The sequence below is a fragment of the Hoplias malabaricus genome, chromosome 11, assembly GCF_029633855.1.
Source record: "Hoplias malabaricus isolate fHopMal1 chromosome 11, fHopMal1.hap1, whole genome shotgun sequence".
NCBI lineage: Eukaryota > Metazoa > Chordata > Actinopteri > Characiformes > Erythrinidae > Hoplias > Hoplias malabaricus.
Window position 1 is genome coordinate 27,579,103 of NC_089810.1, and position 26,123 is coordinate 27,605,225.

Sequence of the window (26,123 nt, forward strand, 5' to 3'; positions counted from 1 at the left end):
TTCAGCTAATAAAACTCTTTCTGCCTTTCATTGCAAGCAAGCCCGAAAGTGTTTTTATGCTTCATACTGGATTGTAAAAGCAAAGTTGCCGTGTGCTGAAAACAAGTTGTTCTTTGACAGTCTTGAATACTGAGTGCAGTTCAGTTAATAAAACTGTCTTTCTGGTGCTCATTGCAAACAAGCTAGAAATTGTTTTTCTGTGTTCCAATTGTTAGTATAAACAAATATGCAGTCTGCTGAAAGCAAGCTGTTCTTTGATAGTCTTTCTTATGGAGTGCAGTTCAGCTAATAAAACTCTTTCTGCATTTCATTGCAAGCAAGCCCGAAAGTGTTTTTATGCTTTATAATGGATTGTAAAAGCAAAGTTGCAGTTTGCTGAAAACAAGTTGTTCTTTGACAGTCTTGAATTCTGACTGCAGTTCAGCCAATAAAAATGTATTTCTGTCATTCATTGCAAACAAGCCAGAAAGTGTTTTTCGTTGCTCTTCTTGTCTGAATAAACAAATATGCAGTTTGCTGGAAATAAGCTGTACTCTGACAGTCGTTCTTATGGAGTGCAGTTCAGCTAATAAAACTCTTTCTGCCTTTCATTGCAAGCAAGCCCGAAAGTGTTTTTATGCTTCATACTGGATTGTAAAAGCAAAGTTGCCGTGTGCTGAAAACAAGTTGTTCTTTGACAGTCTTGAACACTGAGTGCAGTTCAGTTAATAAAACTGTCTTTCTGGTGCTCATTGCAAACAAGCCAGAAAGTGTTTTTCTGTGTTCCAATTATTAGTATAAACAAATATGCAGTCTGCTGAAAGCAAGCTGTTCTTTGATAGTCTTTCTTATGGAGTGCAGTTCAGCTAATAAAACTCTTTCTGCATTTCATTGCAAGCAAGCCCGAAAGTGTTTTAATGCTTCATAATGGATTGTAAAAGCAAAGTTGCTGTGTGCTGAAAACAAGTTGTTCTTTGACAGTCTTGAATACTGAGTGCAGTTCAGTTAACAAAAATGCCTTTCTGGTGCTCATTGCAAACAAGCCAGAAAGTGTTTTTCTGTGTTCCAGTTGTTAGTATAAACAAATATGCAGTCTGCTGAAAGCAAGCTGTTCTTTGATAGTCTTTCTTATGGAGTGCAGTTCAGCTAATAAAACTCTTTCTGCCTTTCATTGCAAGCAAGCCCAAAAGTGTTTTTATGCTTCATACTGGATTGTAAAAGCAAAGTTGCCGTGTGCTGAAAACAAGTTGTTCTTTGACAGTCTTGAACACTGAGTGCAGTTCAGTTAATAAAACTGTCTTTCTGGTGCTCATTGCAAACAAGCCAGAAAGTGTTTTTCGTTGCTCTTCTTGTCTGAATAAACAAATATGCAGTTTGCTGGAAATAAGCTGTACTCTGACAGTCGTTCTTATGGAGTGCAGTTCAGCTAATAAAACTCTTTCTGCCTTTCATTGCAAGCAAGCCCGAAAGTGTTTTTATGCTTCATACTGGATTGTAAAAGCAAAGTTGCCGTGTGCTGAAAACAAGTTGTTCTTTGACAGTCTTGAATACTGAGTGCAGTTCAGTTAATAAAACTGTCTTTCTGGTGCTCATTGCAAACAAGCCAGAAAGTGTTTTTCGTTGCTCTTCTTGTCTGAATAAACAAATATGCAGTTTGCTGGAAATAAGCTGTACTCTGACAGTCGTTCTTATGGAGTGCAGTTCAGCTAATAAAACTCTTTCTGCCTTTCATTGCAAGCAAGCCCGAAAGTGTTTTTATGCTTCATACTGGATTGTAAAAGCAAAGTTGCCGTGTGCTGAAAACAAGTTGTTCTTTGACAGTCTTGAATACTGAGTGCAGTTCAGTTAAGAAAAATGCCTTTCTGGTGCTCATTGCAAGCAAGCCAGAAAGTGTTTTTCTTTGCTCTTCTCGTATGCATAAGCAAAGATGCAGTTTGCTGGAAATAAGCCTTACTCTGACAGTCGTTCTTATGGAGTGCAGTTCAGCTAATAAAACTCTTTCTGCCTTTTATTGCAAGCAAGCCCGAAAGTGTTTTTATGCTTCATAATGGATTGTAAAAGCAAAGTTGCCGTGTGCTGAAAACAAGTTGTTCTTTGACAGTCTTGAATACTGAGTGCAGTTCAGTTAACAAAAATGCCTTTCTGGTGCTCATTGCAAACAAGCCAGAAAGTGTTTTTCTGTGTTCCAATTGTTAGTATAAACAAATATGCAGTCTGCTGAAAGCAAGCTGTTCTTTGATAGTTGTTCTTATGGAGTGCAGTTCAGCTAATAAAACTCTTTCTGCCTTTCATTGCAAGCAAGCCCAAAAGTGTTTTTATGCTTCATACTGGATTGTAAAAGCAAAATTGCCGTGTGCTGAAAACAAGTTGTTCTTTGACAGTCTTGAACACTGAGTGCAGTTCAGTTAATAAAACTGTCTTTCTGGTGCTCATTGCAAAACAAGCCAGAAAGTGTTTTTCGTTGCTCTTCTTGTCTGAATAAACAATTGTGCAGTTTGCTGGAAATAAGCTGTACTCTGACAGTCGTCCTTATGGAGTGCAGTTCAGCTAATAAAACTCTTTCTGCCTTTCATTGCAAGCAAGCCCGAAAGTGTTTTTATGCTTCATACTGGATTGTAAAAGCAAAGTTGCCGTGTGCTGAAAACAAGTTGTTCTTTGACAGTCTTGAATACTGAGTGCAGTTCAGTTAACAAAAATGCCTTTCTGGTGCTCATTGCAAACAAGCCAGAAAGTGTTTTTCGTTGCTCTTCTTGTCTGAATAAACAAATATGCAGTTTGCTGGAAATAAGCTGTACTCTGACAGTCGTTCTTATGGAGTGCAGTTCAGCTAATAAAACTCTTTCTGCCTTTCATTGCAAGCAAGCCCGAAAGTGTTTTTATGCTTCATACTGGATTGTAAAAGCAAAGTTGCCGTGTGCTGAAAACAAGTTGTTCTTTGACAGTCTTGAATACTGAGTGCAGTTCAGTTAATAAAACTGTCTTTCTGGTGCTCATTGCAAACAAGCTAGAAATTGTTTTTCTGTGTTCCAATTGTTAGTATAAACAAATATGCAGTCTGCTGAAAGCAAGCTGTTCTTTGATAGTCTTTCTTATGGAGTGCAGTTCAGCTAATAAAACTCTTTCTGCATTTCATTGCAAGCAAGCCCGAAAGTGTTTTTATGCTTTATAATGGATTGTAAAAGCAAAGTTGCAGTTTGCTGAAAACAAGTTGTTCTTTGACAGTCTTGAATTCTGACTGCAGTTCAGCCAATAAAAATGTATTTCTATCATTCATTGCAAACAAGCCAGAAAGTGTTTTTCGTTGCTCTTCTCGTCTGTATAAGCAAAGATGCAGTTTGCTGGAAATAAGCCGTACTCTGACAGTCGTTCTTATGGAGTGCAGTTCAGCTAATAAAACTCTTTCTGCCTTTCATTGCAAGCAAGCCTGAAAGTGTTTTTATGCTTCATACTGGATTGTAAAAGCAAAGTTGCCGTGTGCTGAAAACAAGTTGTTCTTTGACAGTCTTGAATACTGAGTGCAGTTCAGTTAATAAAACTGTCTTTCTGGTGCTCATTGCAAACAAGCCAGAAAGTGTTTTTCGTTGCTCTTCTTGTCTGAATAAACAAATATGCAGTTTGCTGGAAATAAGCCGTACTCTGACAGTCGTTCTTATGGAGTGCAGTTCAGCTAATAAAACTCTTTCTGCCTTTCATTGCAAGCAAGCCCGAAAGTGTTTTTATGCTTCATACTGGATTGTAAAAGCAGAGTTGCCGTGTGCTGAAAATAAGTTGTTCTTTGACAGTCTTGAATACTGAGTGCAGTTCAGTTAATAAAACTGTCTTTCTGGTGCTCATTGCAAACAAGCTAGAAATTGTTTTTCTGTGTTCCAATTGTTAGTATAAACAAATATGCAGTCTGCTGAAAGCAAGCTGTTCTTTGATAGTCTTTCTTATGGAGTGCAGTTCAGCTAATAAAACTCTTTCTGCATTTCATTGCAAGCAAGCCCGAAAGTGTTTTTATGCTTCATAATGGATTGTAAAAGCAAAGTTGCCGTGTGCTGAAAACAAGTTGTTCTTTGACAGTCTTGAATACTGAGTGCAGTTCAGTTAAGAAAAATGCCTTTCTGGTGCTCATTGCAAGCAAGCCAGAAAGTGTTTTTCTTTGCTCTTCTCGTATGAATAAGCAAAGATGCAGTTTGCTGGAAATAAGCCGTACTCTGACAGTCGTTCTTATGGAGTGCAGTTCAGCTAATAAAACTCTTTCTGCCTTTTATTGCAAGCAAGCCCGAAAGTGTTTTTATGCTTCATAATGGATTGTAAAAGCAAAGTTGCCGTGTGCTGAAAACAAGTTGTTCTTTGACAGTCTTGAATACTGAGTGCAGTTCAGTTAACAAAAATGCCTTTCTGGTGCTCATTGCAAACAAGCCAGAAAGTGTTTTTCTGTGTTCCAATTGTTAGTATAAACAAATATGCAGTCTGCTGAAAGCAAGCTGTTCTTTGATAGTCGTTCTTATGGAGTGCAGTTCAGCTAATAAAACTCTTTCTGCCTTTCATTGCAAGCAAGCCCAAAAGTGTTTTTATGCTTCATACTGGATTGTAAAAGCAAAGTTGCCGTGTGCTGAAAACAAGTTGTTCTTTGACAGTCTTGAACACTGAGTGCAGTTCAGTTAATAAAACTGTCTTTCTGGTGCTCATTGCAAACAAGCCAGAAAGTGTTTTTCGTTGCTCTTCTTGTCTGAATAAACAAATATGCAGTTTGCTGGAAATAAGCTGTACTCTGACAGTCGTTCTTATGGAGTGCAGTTCAGCTAATAAAACTCTTTCTGCCTTTCATTGCAAGCAAGCCCGAAAGTGTTTTTATGCTTCATACTGGATTGTAAAAGCAAAGTTGCCGTGTGCTGAAAACAAGTTGTTCTTTGACAGTCTTGAATACTGAGTGCAGTTCAGTTAATAAAACTGTCTTTCTGGTGCTCATTGCAAACAAGCCAGAAAGTGTTTTTCGTTGCTCTTCTTGTCTGAATAAACAAATATGCAGTTTGCTGGAAATAAGCTGTACTCTGACAGTCGTTCTTATGGAGTGCAGTTCAGCTAATAATACTCTTTCTGCCTTTCATTGCAAGCAAGCCCGAAAGTGTTTTTATGCTTCATACTGGATTGTAAAAGCAAAGTTGCCGTGTGCTGAAAACAAGTTGTTCTTTGACAGTCTTGAATACTGAGTGCAGTTCAGTTAAGAAAAATGCCTTTCTGGTGCTCATTGCAAGCAAGCCAGAAAGTGTTTTTCTTTGCTCTTCTCGTATGCATAAGCAAAGATGCAGTTTGCTGGAAATAAGCCTTACTCTGACAGTCGTTCTTATGGAGTGCAGTTCAGCTAATAAAACTCTTTCTGCCTTTTATTGCAAGCAAGCCCGAAAGTGTTTTTATGCTTCATAATGGATTGTAAAAGCAAAGTTGCCGTGTGCTGAAAACAAGTTGTTCTTTGACAGTCTTGAATACTGAGTGCAGTTCAGTTAAGAAAAATGCCTTTCTGGTGCTCATTGCAAGCAAGCCAGAAAGTGTTTTTCTTTGCTCTTCTCGTATGCATAAGCAAAGATGCAGTTTGCTGGAAATAAGCCGTACTCTGACAGTCGTTCTTATGGAGTGCAGTTCAGCTAATAAAACTCTTTCTGCCTTTTATTGCAAGCAAGCCCGAAAGTGTTTTTATGCTTCATAATGGATTGTAAAAGCAAAGTTGCCGTGTGCTGAAAACAAGTTGTTCTTTGACAGTCTTGAATACTGAGTGCAGTTCAGTTAACAAAAATGCCTTTCTGGTGCTCATTGCAAAAGAGCCAGAAAGTGTTTTTCTGTGTTCCAATTGTTAGTATAAACAAATATGCAGTCTGCTGAAAGCAAGCTGTTCTTTGATAGTCGTTCTTATGGAGTGCAGTTCAGCTAATAAAACTCTTTCTGCCTTTCATTGCAAGCAAGCCCAAAAGTGTTTTTATGCTTCATACTGGATTGTAAAAGCAAAGTTGCCGTGTGCTGAAAACAAGTTGTTCTTTGACAGTCTTGAACACTGAGTGCAGTTCAGTTAATAAAACTGTCTTTCTGGTGCTCATTGCAAACAAGCCAGAAAGTGTTTTTCGTTGCTCTTCTTGTCTGAATAAACAAATATGCAGTTTGCTGGAAATAAGCTGTACTCTGACAGTCGTTCTTATGGAGTGCAGTTCAGCTAATAAAACTCTTTCTGCCTTTCATTGCAAGCAAGCCCGAAAGTGTTTTTATGCTTCATACTGGATTGTAAAAGCAAAGTTGCCGTGTGCTGAAAACAAGTTGTTCTTTGACAGTCTTGAATACTGAGTGCAGTTCAGTTAATAAAACTGTCTTTCTGGTGCTCATTGCAAACAAGCCAGAAAGTGTTTTTCGTTGCTCTTCTTGTCTGAATAAACAAATATGCAGTTTGCTGGAAATAAGCTGTACTCTGACAGTCGTTCTTATGGAGTGCAGTTCAGCTAATAAAACTCTTTCTGCCTTTCATTGCAAGCAAGCCCGAAAGTGTTTTTATGCTTCATACTGGATTGTAAAAGCAAAGTTGCCGTGTGCTGAAAACAAGTTGTTCTTTGACAGTCTTGAATACTGAGTGCAGTTCAGTTAAGAAAAATGCCTTTCTGGTGCTCATTGCAAGCAAGCCAGAAAGTGTTTTTCTTTGCTCTTCTCGTATGCATAAGCAAAGATGCAGTTTGCTGGAAATAAGCCTTACTCTGACAGTCGTTCTTATGGAGTGCAGTTCAGCTAATAAAACTCTTTCTGCCTTTTATTGCAAGCAAGCCCGAAAGTGTTTTTATGCTTCATAATGGATTGTAAAAGCAAAGTTGCCGTGTGCTGAAAATAAGTTGTTCTTTGACAGTCTTGAATACTGAGTGCAGTTCAGTTAACAAAAATGCCTTTCTGGTGCTCATTGCAAACAAGCCAGAAAGTGTTTTTCTGTGTTCCAATTGTTAGTATAAACAAATATGCAGTCTGCTGAAAGCAAGCTGTTCTTTGATAGTCGTTCTTATGGAGTGGAGTTCAGCTAATAAAACTCTTTCTGCCTTTCATTGCAAGCAAGCCCAAAAGTGTTTTTATGCTTCATACTGGATTGTAAAAGCAAAGTTGCCGTGTGCTGAAAACAAGTTGTTCTTTGACAGTCTTGAACACTGAGTGCAGTTCAGTTAATAAAACTGTCTTTCTGGTGCTCATTGCAAACAAGCCAGAAAGTGTTTTTCGTTGCTCTTCTTGTCTGAATAAACAAATATGCAGTTTGCTGGAAATAAGCTGTACTCTGACAGTCGTTCTTATGGAGTGCAGTTCAGCTAATAAAACTCTTTCTGCCTTTCATTGCAAGCAAGCCCGAAAGTGTTTTTATGCTTCATACTGGATTGTAAAAGCAAAGTTGCCGTGTGCTGAAAACAAGTTGTTCTTTGACAGTCTTGAATACTGAGTGCAGTTCAGTTAATAAAACTGTCTTTCTGGTGCTCATTGCAAACAAGCTAGAAATTGTTTTTCTGTGTTCCAATTGTTAGTATAAACAAATATGCAGTCTGCTGAAAGCAAGCTGTTCTTTGATAGTCTTTCTTATGGAGTGCAGTTCAGCTAATAAAACTCTTTCTGCATTTCATTGCAAGCAAGCCCGAAAGTGTTTTTATGCTTTATACTGGATTGTAAAAGCAAAGTTGCCGTGTGCTGAAAACAAGTTGTTCTTTGACAGTCTTGAATACTGAGTGCAGTTCAGTTAATAAAACTGTCTTTCTGGTGCTCATTGCAAACAAGCCAGAAAGTGTTTTTCGTTGCTCTTCTTGTCTGAATAAACAAATATGCAGTTTGCTGGAAATAAGCTGTACTCTGACAGTCGTTCTTATGGAGTGCAGTTCAGCTAATAAAACTCTTTCTGCCTTTCATTGCAAGCAAGCCCGAAAGTGTTTTTATGCTTCATACTGGATTGTAAAAGCAAAGTTGCCGTGTGCTGAAAACAAGTTGTTCTTTGACAGTCTTGAATACTGAGTGCAGTTCAGTTAATAAAACTGTCTTTCTGGTGCTCATTGCAAACAAGCCAGAAAGTGTTTTTCGTTGCTCTTCTTGTCTGAATGAACAAATATGCAGAGTGCAGTTCAGCTAATAAAACTCTTTCTGCCTTTCATTGCAAGCAAGCCCGAAAGTGTTTTTATGCTTCATACTGGATTGTAAAAGCAGAGTTGCCGTGTGCTGAAAATAAGTTGTTCTTTGACAGTCTTGAATACTGAGTGCAGTTCAGTTAATAAAACTGTCTTTCTGGTGCTCATTGCAAACAAGCTAGAAATTGTTTTTCTGTGTTCCAATTGTTAGTATAAACAAATATGCAGTCTGCTGAAAGCAAGCTGTTCTTTGATAGTCTTTCTTATGGAGTGCAGTTCAGCTAATAAAACTCTTTCTGCATTTCATTGCAAGCAAGCCCGAAAGTGTTTTTATGCTTCATACTGGATTGTAAAAGTAGAGTTGCCGTGTGCTGAAAATAAGTTGTTCTTTGACAGTCTTGAATACTGAGTGCAGTTCAGTTAATAAAACTGTCTTTCTGGTGCTCATTGCAAACAAGCTAGAAAGTGTTTTTCGTTGCTCTTCTTGTCTGAATAAACAAATATGCAGTTTGCTGGAAATAAGCTGTACTCTGACAGTCGTTCTTATGGAGTGCAGTTCAGCTAATAAAACTCTTTCTGCCTTTCATTGCAAGCAAGCCCGAAAGTGTTTTTATGCTTCATACTGGATTGTAAAAGCAAAGTTGCCGTGTGCTGAAAACAAGTTGTTCTTTGACAGTCTTGAATACTGAGTGCAGTTCAGTTAATAAAACTGTCTTTCTGGTGCTCATTGCAAACAAGCCAGAAAGTGTTTTTCGTTGCTCTTCTTGTCTGAATAAATAAATATGCAGTTTGCTGGAAATAAGCTGTACTCTGACAGTCGTTCTTATGGAGTGCAGTTCAGCTAATAAAACTCTTTCTGCCTTTCATTGCAAGCAAGCCCGAAAGTGTTTTTATGCTTCATACTGGATTGTAAAAGCAAAGTTGCCGTGTGCTGAAAACAAGTTGTTCTTTGACAGTCTTGAATACTGAGTGCAGTTCAGTTAATAAAACTGTCTTTCTGGTGCTCATTGCAAACAAGCCAGAAAGTGTTTTTCGTTGCTCTTCTTGTCTGAATGAACAAATATGCAGAGTGCAGTTCAGCTAATAAAACTCTTTCTGCCTTTCATTGCAAGCAAGCCCGAAAGTGTTTTTTATGCTTCATACTGGATTGTAAAAGCAGAGTTGCCGTGTGCTGAAAATAAGTTGTTCTTTGACAGTCTTGAATACTGAGTGCAGTTCAGTTAATAAAACTGTCTTTCTGGTGTTCATTGCAAACAAGCTAGAAATTGTTTTTCTGTGTTCCAATTGTTAGTATAAACAAATATGCAGTCTGCTGAAAGCAAGCTGTTCTTTGATAGTCTTTCTTATGGAGTGCAGATCAGCTAATAAATCTCTTTCTGCCTTTCATTGCAAGCAAGCCCGAAAGTGTTTTTATGCTTCATAATGGATTGTAAAAGCAAAGTAGAAGTTTGCTGAAAACAAGTTGTTCTTTGACAGTCTTGAATACTGAGTGCAGTTCAGTTAATGAAACTGTCTTTCTGGTGCTCATTGCAAACAAGCTAGAAATTGTTTTTCTGTGTTCCAATTGTTAGTATAAACAAATATGCAGTCTGCTGAAAGCAAGCTGTTCTTTGATAGTCTTTCTTATGGAGTGCAGTTCAGCTAATAAAACTCTTTCTGCATTTCATTGCAAGCAAGCCCGAAAGTGTTTTTATGCTTCATAATGGATTGTAAAAGCAAAGTTGCCGTGTGCTGAAAACAAGTTGTTCTTTGACAGTCTTGAATACTGAGTGCAGTTCAGTTAACAAAAATGCCTTTCTGGTGCTCATTGCAAACAAGCCAGAAAGTGTTTTTCTGTGTTCCAATTGTTAGTATAAACAAATATGCAGTCTGCTGAAAGCAAGCTGTTTTTTGATAGTCTTTCTTATGGAGTGCAGATCAGCTAATAAATCTCTTTCTGCCTTTCATTGCAAGCAAGCCCGAAAGTGTTTTTATGCTTCATAATGGATTGTAAAAGCAAAGTAGAAGTTTGCTGAAAACAAGTTGTTCTTTGACAGTCTTGAATACTGAGTGCAGTTCAGTTAATGAAACTGTCTTTCTGGTGCTCATTGCAAACAAGCTAGAAATTGTTTTTCTGTGTTCCAATTGTTAGTATAAACAAATATGCAGTCTGCTGAAAGCAAGCTGTTCTTTGATAGTCTTTCTTATGGAGTGCAGTTCAGCTAATAAAACTCTTTCTGCATTTCATTGCAAGCAAGCCCGAAAGTGTTTTTATGCTTTATAATGGATTGTAAAAGCAAAGTTGCAGTTTGCTGAAATCAAGTTGTTCTTTGACAGTCTTGAATTCTGACTGCAGTTCAGCCAATAAAAATGTATTTCTGTCATTCATTGCAAACAAGCCAGAAAGTGTTTTTCGTTCCTCTTCTTGTCTGAATAAACAAATATGCAGTTTGCTGGAAATAAGCTGTACTCTGACAGTCGTTCTTATGGAGTGCAGTTCAGCTAATAAAACTCTTTCTGCCTTTCATTGCAAGCAAGCCCAAAAGTGTTTTTATGCTTCATACTGGATTGTAAAAGCAAAGTTGCCGTGTGCTGAAAACAAGTTGTTCTTTGACAGTCTTGAATACTGAGTGCAGTTCAGTTAATAAAACTGTCTTTCTGGTGCTCATTGCAAACAAGCTAGAAAGTGTTTTTCTGTGTTCCAATTGTTAGTATAAACAAATATGCAGTCTGCTGAAAGCAAGCTGTTCTTTGATAGTCTTTCTTATGGAGTGCAGTTCAGCTAATAAAACTCTTTCTGCCTTTCATTGCAAGCAAGCCCGAAAGTGTTTTTATGCTTTATAATGGATTGTAAAAGCAAAGTTGCAGTTTGCTGAAAACAAGTTGTTCTTTGACAGTCTTGAATACTGAGTGCAGTTCAGTTAATAAAAATGTATTTCTGTCATTCATTGCAAACAAGCCAGAAAGTGTTTTTCGTTGCTCTTCTTGTCTAAATAAATAAATATGCAGTTTGCTGGAAATAAGCTGTACTCTGACAGTCGTTCTTATGGAGTGCAGTTCAGCTAATAAAACTCTTTCTGCCTTTCATTGCAAGCAAGCCCGAAAGTGTTTTTATGCTTCATACTGGATTGTAAAAGCAAAGTTGCTGTGTGCTGAAAACAAGTTGTTCTTTGACAGTCTTGAATACTGAGTGCAGTTCAGTTAATAAAACTGTCTTTCTGGTGCTCATTGCAAACAAGCCAGAAAGTGTTTTTCGTTGCTCTTCTTGTCTGAATAAACAAATATGCAGTTTGCTGGAAATAAGCTGTACTCTGACAGTCGTTCTTATGGAGTGCAGTTCAGCTAATAAAACTCTTTCTGCATTTCATTGCAAGCAAGCCCGAAAGTGTTTTTATGCTTCATACTGGATTGTAAAAGCAAAGTTGCCGTGTGCTGAAAACAAGTTGTTCTTTGACAGTCTTGAATACTGAGTGCAGTTCAGTTAATAAAACTGTCTTTCTGGTGCTCATTGCAAACAAGCCAGAAAGTGTTTTTCGTTGCTCTTCTTGTCTGAATAAATAAATATGCAGTTTGCTGGAAATAAGCTGTACTCTGACAGTCGTTCTTATGGAGTGCAGTTCAGCTAATAAAACTCTTTCTGCCTTTCATTGCAAGCAAGCCCGAAAGTGTTTTTATGCTTCATACTGGATTGTAAAAGCAAAGTTGCCGTGTGCTGAAAACAAGTTGTTCTTTGACAGTCTTGAATACTGAGTGCAGTTCAGTTAATAAAACTGTCTTTCTGGTGCTCATTGCAAACAAGCTAGAAATTGTTTTTCTGTGTTCCAATTGTTAGTATAAACAAATATGCAGTCTGCTGAAAGCAAGCTGTTCTTTGATAGTCTTTCTTATGGAGTGCAGTTCAGCTAATAAAACTCTTTCTGCATTTCATTGCAAGCAAGCCCGAAAGTGTTTTTATGCTTTATAATGGATTGTAAAAGCAAAGTTGCTGTTTGCTGAAAACAAGTTGTTCTTTGACAGTCTTGAATTCTGACTGCAGTTCAGCCAATAAAAATGTATTTCTGTCATTCTTTGCAAACAAGCCAGAAAGTGTTTTTCGTTGCTCTTCTTGTCTGAATAAACAAATATGCAGTTTGCTGGAAATAAGCTGTACTCTGACAGTCGTTCTTATGGAGTGCAGTTCAGCTAATAAAACTCTTTCTGCATTTCATTGCAAGCAAGCCCGAAAGTGTTTTTATGCTTCATACTGGATTGTAAAAGCAAAGTTGCCGTGTGCTGAAAACAAGTTGTTCTTTGACAGTCTTGAATACTGAGTGCAGTTCAGTTAATAAAACTGTCTTTCTGGTGCTCATTGCATACAAGCTAGAAATTGTTTTTCTGTGTTCCAATTGTTAGTATAAACAAATATGCAGTCTGCTGAAAGCAAGCTGTTCTTTGATAGTCTTTCTTATGGAGTGCAGTTCAGCTAATAAAACTCTTTCTGCATTTCATTGCAAGCAAGCCCGAAAGTGTTTTTATGCTTTATAATGGATTGTAAAAGCAAAGTTGCAGTTTGCTGAAAACAAATTGTTCTTTGACAGTCTTGAATTCTGACTGCAGTTCAGCCAATAAAAATGTATTTCTGTCATTCATTGCAAACAAGCCAGAAAGTGTTTTTCGTTGCTCTTCTTGTCTGAATGAACAAATATGCAGTTTGCTGGAAATAAGCTGTACTCTGACAGTCGTTCTTATGGAGTGCAGTTCAGCTAATAAAACTCTTTCTGCCTTTCATTGCAAGCAAGCCCGAAAGTGTTTTTATGCTTCATACTGGATTGTAAAAGCAAAGTTGCCGTGTGCTGAAAACAAGTTGTTCTTTGACAGTCTTGAATACTGAGTGCAGTTCAGTTAATAAAACTGTCTTTCTGGTGCTCATTGCAAACAAGCTAGAAATTGTTTTTCTGTGTTCCAATTGTTAGTATAAACAAATATGCAGTCTGCTGAAAGCAAGCTGTTCTTTGATAGTCTTTCTTATGGAGTGCAGTTCAGCTAATAAAACTCTTTCTGCATTTCATTGCAAGCAAGCCCGAAAGTGTTTTTATGCTTTATAATGGATTGTAAAAGCAAAGTTGCAGTTTGCTGAAAACAAGTTGTTCTTTGACAGTCTTGAATTCTGACTGCAGTTCAGCCAATAAAAATGTATTTCTGTCATTCATTGCAAACAAGCCAGAAAGTGTTTTTCGTTGCTCTTCTTGTCTGAATAAACAAATATGCAGTTTGCTGGAAATAAGCTGTACTCTGACAGTCGTTCTTATGGAGTGCAGTTCAGCTAATAAAACTCTTTCTGCCTTTCATTGCAAGCAAGCCCGAAAGTGTTTTTATGCTTCATACTGGATTGTAAAAGCAAAGTTGCCGTGTGCTGAAAACAAGTTGTTCTTTGACAGTCTTGAATACTGAGTGCAGTTCAGTTAATAAAACTGTCTTTCTGGTGCTCATTGCAAACAAGCCAGAAAGTGTTTTTCGTTGCTCTTCTTGTCTGAATAAATAAATATGCAGTTTGCTGGAAATAAGCTGTACTCTGACAGTCGTTCTTATGGAGTGCAGTTCAGCTAATAAAACTCTTTCTGCCTTTCATTGCAAGCAAGCCCGAAAGTGTTTTTATGCTTCATACTGGATTGTAAAAGCAAAGTTGCCGTGTGCTGAAAACAAGTTGTTCTTTGACAGTCTTGAATACTGAGTGCAGTTCAGTTAATAAAACTGTCTTTCTGGTGCTCATTGCAAACAAGCTAGAAATTGTTTTTCTGTGTTCCAATTGTTAGTATAAACAAATATGCAGTCTGCTGAAAGCAAGCTGTTCTTTGATAGTCTTTCTTATGGAGTGCAGTTCAGCTAATAAAACTCTTTCTGCATTTCATTGCAAGCAAGCCCGAAAGTGTTTTTATGCTTTATAATGGATTGTAAAAGCAAAGTTGCTGTTTGCTGAAAACAAGTTGTTCTTTGACAGTCTTGAATTCTGACTGCAGTTCAGCCAATAAAAATGTATTTCTGTCATTCTTTGCAAACAAGCCAGAAAGTGTTTTTCGTTGCTCTTCTTGTCTGAATAAACAAATATGCAGTTTGCTGGAAATAAGCTGTACTCTGACAGTCGTTCTTATGGAGTGCAGTTCAGCTAATAAAACTCTTTCTGCATTTCATTGCAAGCAAGCCCGAAAGTGTTTTTATGCTTCATACTGGATTGTAAAAGCAAAGTTGCCGTGTGCTGAAAACAAGTTGTTCTTTGACAGTCTTGAATACTGAGTGCAGTTCAGTTAATAAAACTGTCTTTCTGGTGCTCATTGCATACAAGCTAGAAATTGTTTTTCTGTGTTCCAATTGTTAGTATAAACAAATATGCAGTCTGCTGAAAGCAAGCTGTTCTTTGATAGTCTTTCTTATGGAGTGCAGTTCAGCTAATAAAACTCTTTCTGCATTTCATTGCAAGCAAGCCCGAAAGTGTTTTTATGCTTTATAATGGATTGTAAAAGCAAAGTTGCAGTTTGCTGAAAACAAGTTGTTCTTTGACAGTCTTGAATTCTGACTGCAGTTCAGCCAATAAAAATGTATTTCTGTCATTCATTGCAAACATGCCAGAAAGTGTTTTTTGTTGCTCTTCTTGTCTGAATGAACAAATATGCAGTTTGCTGGAAATAAGCTGTACTCTGACAGTCGTTCTTATGGAGTGCAGTTCAGCTAATAAAACTCTTTCTGCCTTTCATTGCAAGCAAGCCCGAAAGTGTTTTTATGCTTCATACTGGATTGTAAAAGCAAAGTTGCCGTGTGCTGAAAACAAGTTGTTCTTTGACAGTCTTGAATACTGAGTGCAGTTCAGTTAATAAAACTGTCTTTCTGGTGCTCATTGCAAACAAGCTAGAAATTGTTTTTCTGTGTTCCAATTGTTAGTATAAACAAATATGCAGTCTGCTGAAAGCAAGCTGTTCTTTGATAGTCTTTCTTATGGAGTGCAGTTCAGCTAATAAAACTCTTTCTGCATTTCATTGCAAGCAAGCCCGAAAGTGTTTTTATGCTTTATAATGGATTGTAAAAGCAAAGTTGCAGTTTGCTGAAAACAAGTTGTTCTTTGACAGTCTTGAATTCTGACTGCAGTTCAGCCAATAAAAACGTATTTCTGTCATTCATTGCAAACAAGCCAGAAAGTGTTTTTCGTTGCTCTTCTTGTCTGAATAAACAAATATGCAGTTTGCTGGAAATAAGCTGTACTCTGACAGTCGTTCTTATGGAGTGCAGTTCAGCTAATAAAACTCTTTCTGCCTTTCATTGCAAGCAAGCCCGAAAGTGTTTTTATGCTTCATACTGGATTGTAAAAGCAAAGTTGCCGTGTGCTGAAAACAAGTTGTTCTTTGACAGTCTTGAATACTGAGTGCAGTTCAGTTAATAAAACTGTCTTTCTGGTGCTCATTGCAAACAAGCCAGAAAGTGTTTTTCGTTGCTCTTCTTGTCTGAATAAACAAATATGCAGTTTGCTGGAAATAAGCTGTACTCTGACAGTCGTTCTTATGGAGTGCAGTTCAGCTAATAAAACTCTTTCTGCCTTTCATTGCAAGCAAGCCCGAAAGTGTTTTTATGCTTCATAATGGATTGTAAAAGCAAAGTAGAAGTTTGCTGAAAACAAGTTGTTCTTTGACAGTCTTGAATACTGAGTGCAGTTCAGTTAATAAAACTGTCTTTCTGGTGCTCATTGCAAACAAGCCAGAAAGTGTTTTTCTGTGTTCCAATTGTTAGTATAAACAAATATGCAGTCTGCTGAAAGCAAGCTGTTCTTTGATAGTCTTTCTTATGGAGTGCAGTTCAGCTAATAAAACTCTTTCTGCATTTCATTGCAAGCAAGCCCGAAAGTGTTTTTATGCTTTATAATGGATTGTAAAAGCAAAGTTGCAGTTTGCTGAAAACAAGTTGTTCTTTGACAGTCTTGAATTCTGACTGCAGTTCAGCCAATAAAAATGTATTTCTGTCATTCATTGCAAACAAGCCAGAAAGTGTTTTTCGTTGCTCTTCTTGTCTGAATAAACAAATATGCAGTTTGCTGGAAATAAGCTGTACTCTGACAGTCGTTCTTATGGAGTGCAGTTCAGCTAATAAAACTCTTTCTGCCTTTCATTGCAAGCAAGCCCGAAAGTGTTTTTATGCTTCATACTGGATTGTAAAAGCAAAGTTGCCGTGTGCTGAAAACAAGTTGTTCTTTGACAGTCTTGAATACTGAGTGCAGTTCAGTTAATAAAACTGTCTTTCTGGTGCTCATTGCAAACAAGCCAGAAAGTGTTTTCGTTGCTCTTCTTGTCTGAATAAACAAATATGCAGTTTGCTGGAAATAAGCTGTACTCTGACAGTCGTTCTTATGGAGTGCAGTTCAGCTAATAAAACTCTTTCTGCCTTTCATTGCAAGCAAGCCCGAAAGTGTTTTTATGCTTCATACTGGATTGTAAAAGCAAAGTTGCCGTGTGCTGAAAACAAGTTGTTCTTTGACAGTCTTGAATACTGAGTGCAGTTCAGTTAATAAAACTGTCTTTCTGGTGCTCATTGCAAACAAGCCAGAAAGTGTTTTTCGTTGCTCTTCTTGTCTGAATAAACAAATATGCAGTTTGCTGGAAATAAGCTGTACTCTGACAGTCGTTCTTATGGAGTGCAGTTCAGCTAATAAAACTCTTTCTGCCTTTCATTGCAAGCAAGCCCGAAAGTGTTTTTATGCTTCATACTGGATTGTAAAAGCAAAGTTGCCGTGTGCTGAAAACAAGTTGTTCTTTGACAGTCTTGAATACTGAGTGCAGTTCAGTTAATAAAACTGTCTTTCTGGTGCTCATTGCATACAAGCTAGAAATTGTTTTTCTGTGTTCCAATTGTTAGTATAAACAAATATGCAGTCTGCTGAAAGCAAGCTGTTCTTTGATAGTCTTTCTTATGGAGTGCAGTTCAGCTAATAAAACTCTTTCTGCATTTCATTGCAAGCAAGCCCGAAAGTGTTTTTATGCTTTATAATGGATTGTAAAAGCAAAGTTGCAGTTTGCTGAAAACAAGTTGTTCTTTGACAGTCTTGAATTCTGACTGCAGTTCAGCCAATAAAAATGTATTTCTGTCATTCATTGCAAACAAGCCAGAAAGTGTTTTTCGTTGCTCTTCTTGTCTGAATAAACAAATATGCAGTTTGCTGGAAATAAGCTGTACTCTGACAGTCGTTCTTATGGAGTGCAGTTCAGCTAATAAAACTCTTTCTGCCTTTCATTGCAAGCAAGCCCGAAAGTGTTTTTATGCTTCATACTGGATTGTAAAAGCAAAGTTGCCGTGTGCTGAAAACAAGTTGTTCTTTGACAGTCTTGAATACTGAGTGCAGTTCAGTTAATAAAACTGTCTTTCTGGTGCTCATTGCAAACAAGCCAGAAAGTGTTTTTCGTTGCTCTTCTTGTCTGAATAAATAAATATGCAGTTTGCTGGAAATAAGCTGTACTCTGACAGTCGTTCTTATGGAGTGCAGTTCAGCTAATAAAACTCTTTCTGCCTTTCATTGCAAGCAAGCCCGAAAGTGTTTTTATGCTTCATACTGGATTGTAAAAGCAAAGTTGCCGTGTGCTGAAAACAAGTTGTTCTTTGACAGTCTTGAATACTGAGTGCAGTTCAGTTAATAAAACTGTCTTTCTGGTGCTCATTGCAAACAAGCTAGAAATTGTTTTTCTGTGTTCCAATTGTTAGTATAAACAAATATGCAGTCTGCTGAAAGCAAGCTGTTCTTTGATAGTCTTTCTTATGGAGTGCAGTTCAGCTAATAAAACTCTTTCTGCATTTCATTGCAAGCAAGCCCGAAAGTGTTTTTATGCTTTATAATGGATTGTAAAAGCAAAGTTGCTGTTTGCTGAAAACAAGTTGTTCTTTGACAGTCTTGAATTCTGACTGCAGTTCAGCCAATAAAAATGTATTTCTGTCATTCTTTGCAAACAAGCCAGAAAGTGTTTTTCTTTGCTCTTCTTGTCTGTATAAGCAAAGATGCAGTTTGCTGGAAATAAGCCGTACTCTGACAGTCGTTCTTATGGAGTGCAGTTCAGCTAATAAAACTCTTTCTGCCTTTCATTGCAAGCAAGCCCGAAAGTGTTTTTATGCTTCATACTGGATTGTAAAAGCAAAGTTGCCGTGTGCTGAAAACAAGTTGTTCTTTGACAGTCTTGAATACTGAGTGCAGTTCAGTTAATAAAACTGTCTTTCTGGTGCTCATTGCAAACAAGCCAGAAAGTGTTTTTCGTTGCTCTTCTTGTCTGAATAAACAATAATGCAGTTTGCTGGAAATAAGCTGTACTCTGACAGTCGTTCTTATGGAGTGCAGTTCAGCTAATAAAACTCTTTCTGCCTTTCATTGCAAGCAAGCCCGAAAGTGTTTTTATGCTTCATACTGGATTGTAAAAGCAAAGTTGCAGTTTGCTGAAAACAAGTTGTTCTTTGACAGTCTTGAATTCTGACTGCAGTTCAGCCAATAAAAATGTATTTCTGTCATTCATTGCAAACAAGCCAGAAAGTGTTTTTCGTTGCTCTTCTTGTCTGAATAAACAAATATGCAGTTTGCTGGAAATAAGCTGTACTCTGACAGTCGTTCTTATGGAGTGCAGTTCAGCTAATAAAACTCTTTCTGCCTTTCATTGCAAGCAAGCCCGAAAGTGTTTTTATGCTTCATACTGGATTGTAAAAGCAAAGTTGCCGTGTGCTGAAAACAAGTTGTTCTTTGACAGTCTTGAATACTGAGTGCAGTTCAGTTAATAAAACTGTCTTTCTGGTGCTCATTGCATACAAGCTAGAAATTGTTTTTCTGTGTTCCAATTGTTAGTATAAACAAATATGCAGTCTGCTGAAAGCAAGCTGTTCTTTGATAGTCTTTCTTATGGAGTGCAGTTCAGCTAATAAAACTCTTTCTGCATTTCATTGCAAGCAAGCCCGAAAGTGTTTTTATGCTTTATAATGGATTGTAAATGCAAAGTTGCAGTTTGCTGAAAACAAGTTGTTCTTTGACAGTCTTGAATTCTGACTGCAGTTCAGCCAATAAAAATGTATTTCTGTCATTCATTGCAAACAAGCCAGAAAGTGTTTTTCGTTGCTCTTCTTGTCTGAATAAACAAATATGCACTTTGCTGGAAATAAGCTGTACTCTGACAGTCGTTCTTATGGAGTGCAGTTCAGCTAATAAAACTCTTTCTGCCTTTCATTGCAAGCAAGCCCGAAAGTGTTTTTATGCTTCATACTGGATTGTAAAAGCAAAGTTGCCGTGTGCTGAAAACAAGTTGTTCTTTGACAGTCTTGAATACTGAGTGCAGTTCAGTTAATAAAACTGTCTTTCTGGTGCTCATTGCAAACAAGCCAGAAAGTGTTTTTCGTTGCTCTTCTTGTCTGAATAAATAAATATGCAGTTTGCTGGAAATAAGCTGTACTCTGACAGTCGTTCTTATGGAGTGCAGTTCAGCTAATAAAACTCTTTCTGCCTTTCATTGCAAGCAAGCCCGAAAGTGTTTTTATGCTTCATACTGGATTGTAAAAGCAAAGTTGCCGTGTGCTGAAAACAAGTTGTTCTTTGACAGTCTTGAATACTGAGTGCAGTTCAGTTAATAAAACTGTCTTTCTGGTGCTCATTGCAAACAAGCTAGAAATTGTTTTTCTGTGTTCCAATTGTTAGTATAAACAAATATGCAGTCTGCTGAAAGCAAGCTGTTCTTTGATAGTCTTTCTTATGGAGTGCAGTTCAGCTAATAAAACTCTTTCTGCCTTTCATTGCAAGCAAGCCCGAAAGTGTTTTTATGCTTAATACTGGATTGTAAAAGCAGAGTTGCCGTGTGCTGAAAACAAGTTGTTCATTGACAGTCTTGAATACTGAGTGCAGTTCAGTTAACAAAAATGCCTTTCTGGTGCTCATTGCAAACAAGCCAGAAAGTGTTTTTCTGTGTTCCAATTGTTAGTATAAACAAATATGCAGTCTGCTGAAAGCAAGCTGTTCTTTGATAGTCTTTCTTATGGAGTGCAGATCAGCTAATAAAACTCTTTCTGCCTTTCATTGCAAGCAAGCCCGAAAGTGTTTTTATGCTTCATAATGGATTGTAAAAGCAAAGTAGAAGTTTGCTGAAAACAAGTTGTTCTTTGACAGTCTTGAATACTGAGTGCAGTTCAGTTAATAAAACTGTCTTTCTGGTGCTCATTGCAAACAAGCCAGAAAGTGTTTTTCTGTGTTCCAATTGTTAGTATAAACAAATATGCAGTCTGCTGAAAGCAAGCTGTTCTTTGATAGTCTTTCTTATGGAGTGCAGTTCAGCTAATAAAACTCTTTCTGCATTTCATTGCAAGCAAGCCCGAAAGTGTTTTTATGCTTTATAATGGATTGTAAAAGCAAAGTTGCAGTTTGCTGAAAACAAGTTGTTCTTTGACAGTCTTGAATTCTGACTGCAGTTCAGCCAATAAAAATGTATTTCTGTCATTCATTGCAAACAAGCCAGAAAGTGTTTTTCGTTGCTCTTCTTGTCTGAATAAACAAATATGCAGTTTGCTGGAAATAAGCTGTACTCTGACAGTCGTTCTTATGGAGTGCAGTTCAGCTAATAAAACTCTTTCTGCCTTTCATTGCAAGCAAGCCCGAAAGTGTTTTTATGCTTCATACTGGATTGTAAAAGCAAAGTTGCCGTGTGCTGAAAACAAGTTGTTCTTTGACAGTCTTGAATACTGAGTGCAGTTCAGTTAATAAAACTGTCTTTCTGGTGCTCATTGCAAACAAGCCAGAAAGTGTTTTCGTTGCTCTTCTTGTCTGAATAAACAAATATGCAGTTTGCTGGAAATAAGCTGTACTCTGACAGTCATTCTTATGGAGTGCAGTTCAGCTAATAAAACTCTTTCTGCCTTTCATTGCAAGCAAGCCCGAAAGTGTTTTTATGCTTCATACTGGATTGTAAAAGCAAAGTTGCCGTGTGCTGAAAACAAGTTGTTCTTTGACAGTCTTGAATACTGAGTGCAGTTCAGTTAATAAAACTGTCTTTCTGGTGCTCATTGCAAACAAGCCAGAAAGTGTTTTTCGTTGCTCTTCTTGTCTGAATAAACAAATATGCAGTTTGCTGGAAATAAGCTGTACTCTGACAGTCGTTCTTATGGAGTGCAGTTCAGCTAATAAAACTCTTTCTGCCTTTCATTGCAAGCAAGCCCGAAAGTGTTTTTATGCTTCATACTGGATTGTAAAAGCAAAGTTGCCGTGTGCTGAAAACAAGTTGTTCTTTGACAGTCTTGAATACTGAGTGCAGTTCAGTTAATAAAACTGTCTTTCTGGTGCTCATTGCATACAAGCTAGAAATTGTTTTTCTGTGTTCCAATTGTTAGTATAAACAAATATGCAGTCTGCTGAAAGCAAGCTGTTCTTTGATAGTCTTTCTTATGGAGTGCAGTTCAGCTAATAAAACTCTTTCTGCATTTCATTGCAAGCAAGCCCGAAAGTGTTTTTATGCTTTATAATGGATTGTAAAAGCAAAGTTGCAGTTTGCTGAAAACAAGTTGTTCTTTGACAGTCTTGAATTCTGACTGCAGTTCAGCCAATAAAAATGTATTTCTGTCATTCATTGCAAACAAGCCAGAAAGTGTTTTTCGTTGCTCTTCTTGTCTGAATAAACAAATATGCAGTTTGCTGGAAATAAGCTGTACTCTGACAGTCGTTCTTATGGAGTGCAGTTCAGCTAATAAAACTCTTTCTGCCTTTCATTGCAAGCAAGCCCGAAAGTGTTTTTATGCTTCATACTGGATTGTAAAAGCAAAGTTGCCGTGTGCTGAAAACAAGTTGTTCTTTGACAGTCTTGAATACTGAGTGCAGTTCAGTTAATAAAACTGTCTTTCTGGTGCTCATTGCAAACAAGCCAGAAAGTGTTTTTCGTTGCTCTTCTTGTCTGAATAAATAAATATGCAGTTTGCTGGAAATAAGCTGTACTCTGACAGTCGTTCTTATGGAGTGCAGTTCAGCTAATAAAACTCTTTCTGCCTTTCATTGCAAGCAAGCCCGAAAGTGTTTTTATGCTTCATACTGGATTGTAAAAGCAAAGTTGCCGTGTGCTGAAAACAAGTTGTTCTTTGACAGTCTTGAATACTGAGTGCAGTTCAGTTAATAAAACTGTCTTTCTGGTGCTCATTGCAAACAAGCTAGAAATTGTTTTTCTGTGTTCCAATTGTTAGTATAAACAAATATGCAGTCTGCTGAAAGCAAGCTGTTCTTTGATAGTCTTTCTTATGGAGTGCAGTTCAGCTAATAAAACTCTTTCTGCCTTTCATTGCAAGCAAGCCCGAAAGTGTTTTTATGCTTCATACTGGATTGTAAAAGCAGTGTTGCCGTGTGCTAAAAATAAGTTGTTCTTTGACAGTCTTGAATACTGAGTGCAGTTCAGTTAATAAAACTGTCTTTCTGGTGCTCATTGCAAACAAGCTAGAAATTGTTTTTCTGTGTTCCAATTGTTAGTATAAACAAATATGCAGTCTGCTGAAAGCAAGCTGTTCTTTGATAGTCTTTCTTATGGAGTGCAGTTCAGCTAATAAAACTCTTTCTGCCTTTCATTGCAAGCAAGCCCGAAAGTGTTTTTATGCTTCATACTGGATTGTAAAAGCAAAGTTGCCGTGTGCTGAAAACAAGTTGTTCTTTGACAGTCTTGAATACTGAGTGCAGTTCAGTTAATAAAACTGTCTTTCTGGTGCTCATTGCAAACAAGCCAGAAAGTGTTTTTCGTTGCTCTTCTTGTCTGAATAAACAAATATGCAGTTTGCTGGAAATAAGCTGTACTCTGACAGTCGTTCTTATGGAGTGCAGTTCAGCTAATAAAACTCTTTCTGCCTTTCATTGCAAGCAAGCCCGAAAGTGTTTTTATGCTTCATACTGGATTGTAAAAGCAAAGTTGCCGTGTGCTGAAAACAAGTTGTTCTTTGACAGTCTTGAATACTGAGTGCAGTTCAGTTAATAAAACTGTCTTTCTGGTGCTCATTGCATACAAGCTAGAAATTGTTTTTCTGTGTTCCAATTGTTAGTATAAACAAATATGCAGTCTGCTGAAAGCAAGCTGTTCTTTGATAGTCTTTCTTATGGAGTGCAGTTCAGCTAATAAAACTCTTTCTGCATTTCATTGCAAGCAAGCCCGAAAGTGTTTTTATGCTTTATAATGGATTGTAAAAGCAAAGTTGCAGTTTGCTGAAAACAAGTTGTTCTTTGACAGTCTTGAATTCTGACTGCAGTTCAGCCAATAAAAATGTATTTCTGTCATTCATTGCAAACAAGCCAGAAAGTGTTTTTCGTTGCTCTTCTTGTCTGAATAAACAAATATGCAGTTTGCTGGAAATAAGCTGTACTCTGACAGTCGTTCTTATGGAGTGCAGTTCAGCTAATAAAACTCTTTCTGCCTTTCATTGCAAGCAAGCCCGAAAGTGTTTTTATGCTTCATACTGGATTGTAAAAGCAAAGTTGCCGTGTGCTGAAAACAAGTTGTTCTTTGACAGTCTTGAATACTGAGTGCAGTTCAGTTAATAAAACTGTCTTTCTGGTGCTCATTGCAAACAAGCCAGAAAGTGTTTTTCGTTGCTCTTCTTGTCTGAATAAATAAATATGCAGTTTGCTGGAAATAAGCTGTACTCTGACAGTCGTTCTTATGGAGTGCAGTTCAGCTAATAAAACTCTTTCTGCCTTTCATTGCAAGCAAGCCCGAAAGTGTTTTTATGCTTCATACTGGATTGTAAAAGCAAAGTTGCCGTGTGCTGAAAACAAGTTGTTCTTTGACAGTCTTGAATACTGAGTGCAGTTCAGTTAATAAAACTGTCTTTCTGGTGCTCATTGCAAACAAGCTAGAAATTGTTTTTCTGTGTTCCAATTGTTAGTATAAACAAATATGCAGTCTGCTGAAAGCAAGCTGTTCTTTGATAGTCTTTCTTATGGAGTGCAGTTCAGCTAATAAAACTCTTTCTGCCTTTCATTGCAAGCAAGCCCGAAAGTGTTTTTATGCTTCATACTGGATTGTAAAAGCAGTGTTGCCGTGTGCTAAAAATAAGTTGTTCTTTGACAGTCTTGAATACTGAGTGCAGTTCAGTTAATAAAACTGTCTTTCTGGTGCTCATTGCAAACAAGCTAGAAATTGTTTTTCTGTGTTCCAATTGTTAGTATAAACAAATATGCAGTCTGCTGAAAGCAAGCTGTTCTTTGATAGTCTTTCTTATGGAGTGCAGTTCAGCTAATAAAACTCTTTCTGCATTTCATTGCAAGCAAGCCCGAAAGTGTTTTTATGCTTCATAATGGATTGTAAAAGCAAAGTTGCCGTGTGCTGAAAACAAGTTGTTCATTGATAGTCTTGAATACTGAGTGGAGTTCAGTTAACAAAAATGCCTTTCTGGTGCTCATTGCAAACAAGCCAGAAAGTGTTTTTCTGTGTTCCAATTGTTAGTATAAACAAATATGCAGTCTGCTGAAAGCAAGCTGTTCTTTGATAGTCTTTCTTATGGAGTGCAGATCAGCTAATAAAACTCTTTCTGCCTTTCATTGCAAGCAAGCCCGAAAGTGTTTTTATGCTTCATAATGGATTGTAAAAGCAAAGTAGAAGTTTGCTGAAAACAAGTTGTTCTTTGACAGTCTTGAATACTGAGTGCAGTTCAGTTAATAAAACTGTCTTTCTGGTGCTCATTGCAAACAAGCCAGAAAGTGTTTTTCTGTGTTCCAATTGTTAGTATAAACAAATATGCAGTCTGCTGAAAGCAAGCTGTTCTTTGATAGTCTTTCTTATGGAGTGCAGTTCAGCTAATAAAACTCTTTCTGCATTTCATTGCAAGCAAGCCCGAAAGTGTTTTTATGCTTTATAATGGATTGTAAAAGCAAAGTTGCAGTTTGCTGAAAACAAGTTGTTCTTTGACAGTCTTGAATTCTGACTGCAGTTCAGCCAATAAAAATGTATTTCTGTCATTCATTGCAAACAAGCCAGAAAGTGTTTTTCGTTGCTCTTCTTGTCTGAATAAACAAATATGCAGTTTGCTGGAAATAAGCTGTACTCTGACAGTCGTTCTTATGGAGTGCAGTTCAGCTAATAAAACTCTTTCTGCCTTTCATTGCAAGCAAGCCCGAAAGTGTTTTTATGCTTCATACTGGATTGTAAAAGCAAAGTTGCCGTGTGCTGAAAACAAGTTGTTCTTTGACAGTCTTGAATACTGAGTGCAGTTCAGTTAATAAAACTGTCTTTCTGGTGCTCATTGCAAACAAGCCAGGAAGTGTTTTCGTTGCTCTTCTTGTCTGAATAAACAAATATGCAGTTTGCTGGAAATAAGCTGTACTCTGACAGTCGTTCTTATGGAGTGCAGTTCAGCTAATAAAACTCTTTCTGCCTTTCATTGCAAGCAAGCCCGAAAGTGTTTTTATGCTTCATACTGGATTGTAAAAGCAAAGTTGCCGTGTGCTGAAAACAAGTTGTTCTTTGACAGTCTTGAATACTGAGTGCAGTTCAGTTAATAAAACTGTCTTTCTGGTGCTCATTGCAAACAAGCCAGAAAGTGTTTTTCGTTGCTCTTCTTGTCTGAATAAACAAATATGCAGTTTGCTGGAAATAAGCTGTACTCTGACAGTCGTTCTTATGGAGTGCAGTTCAGCTAATAAAACTCTTTCTGCCTTTCATTGCAAGCAAGCCCGAAAGTGTTTTTATGCTTCATACTGGATTGTAAAAGCAAAGTTGCCGTGTGCTGAAAACAAGTTGTTCTTTGACAGTCTTGAATACTGAGTGCAGTTCAGTTAATAAAACTGTCTTTCTGGTGCTCATTGCAAACAAGCTAGAAATTGTTTTTCTGTGTTCCAATTGTTAGTATAAACAAATATGCAGTCTGCTGAAAGCAAATTGTTCTTTGATAGTCTTTCTTATGGAGTGCAGATCAGCTAATAAAACTCTTTCTGCCTTTCATTGCAAGCAAGCCCGAAAGTGTTTTTATGCTTCATAATGGATTGTAAAAGCAAAGTAGAAGTTTGCTGAAAACAAGTTGTTCTTTGACAGTCTTGAATACTGAGTGCAGTTCAGTTAATAAAACTGTCTTTCTGGT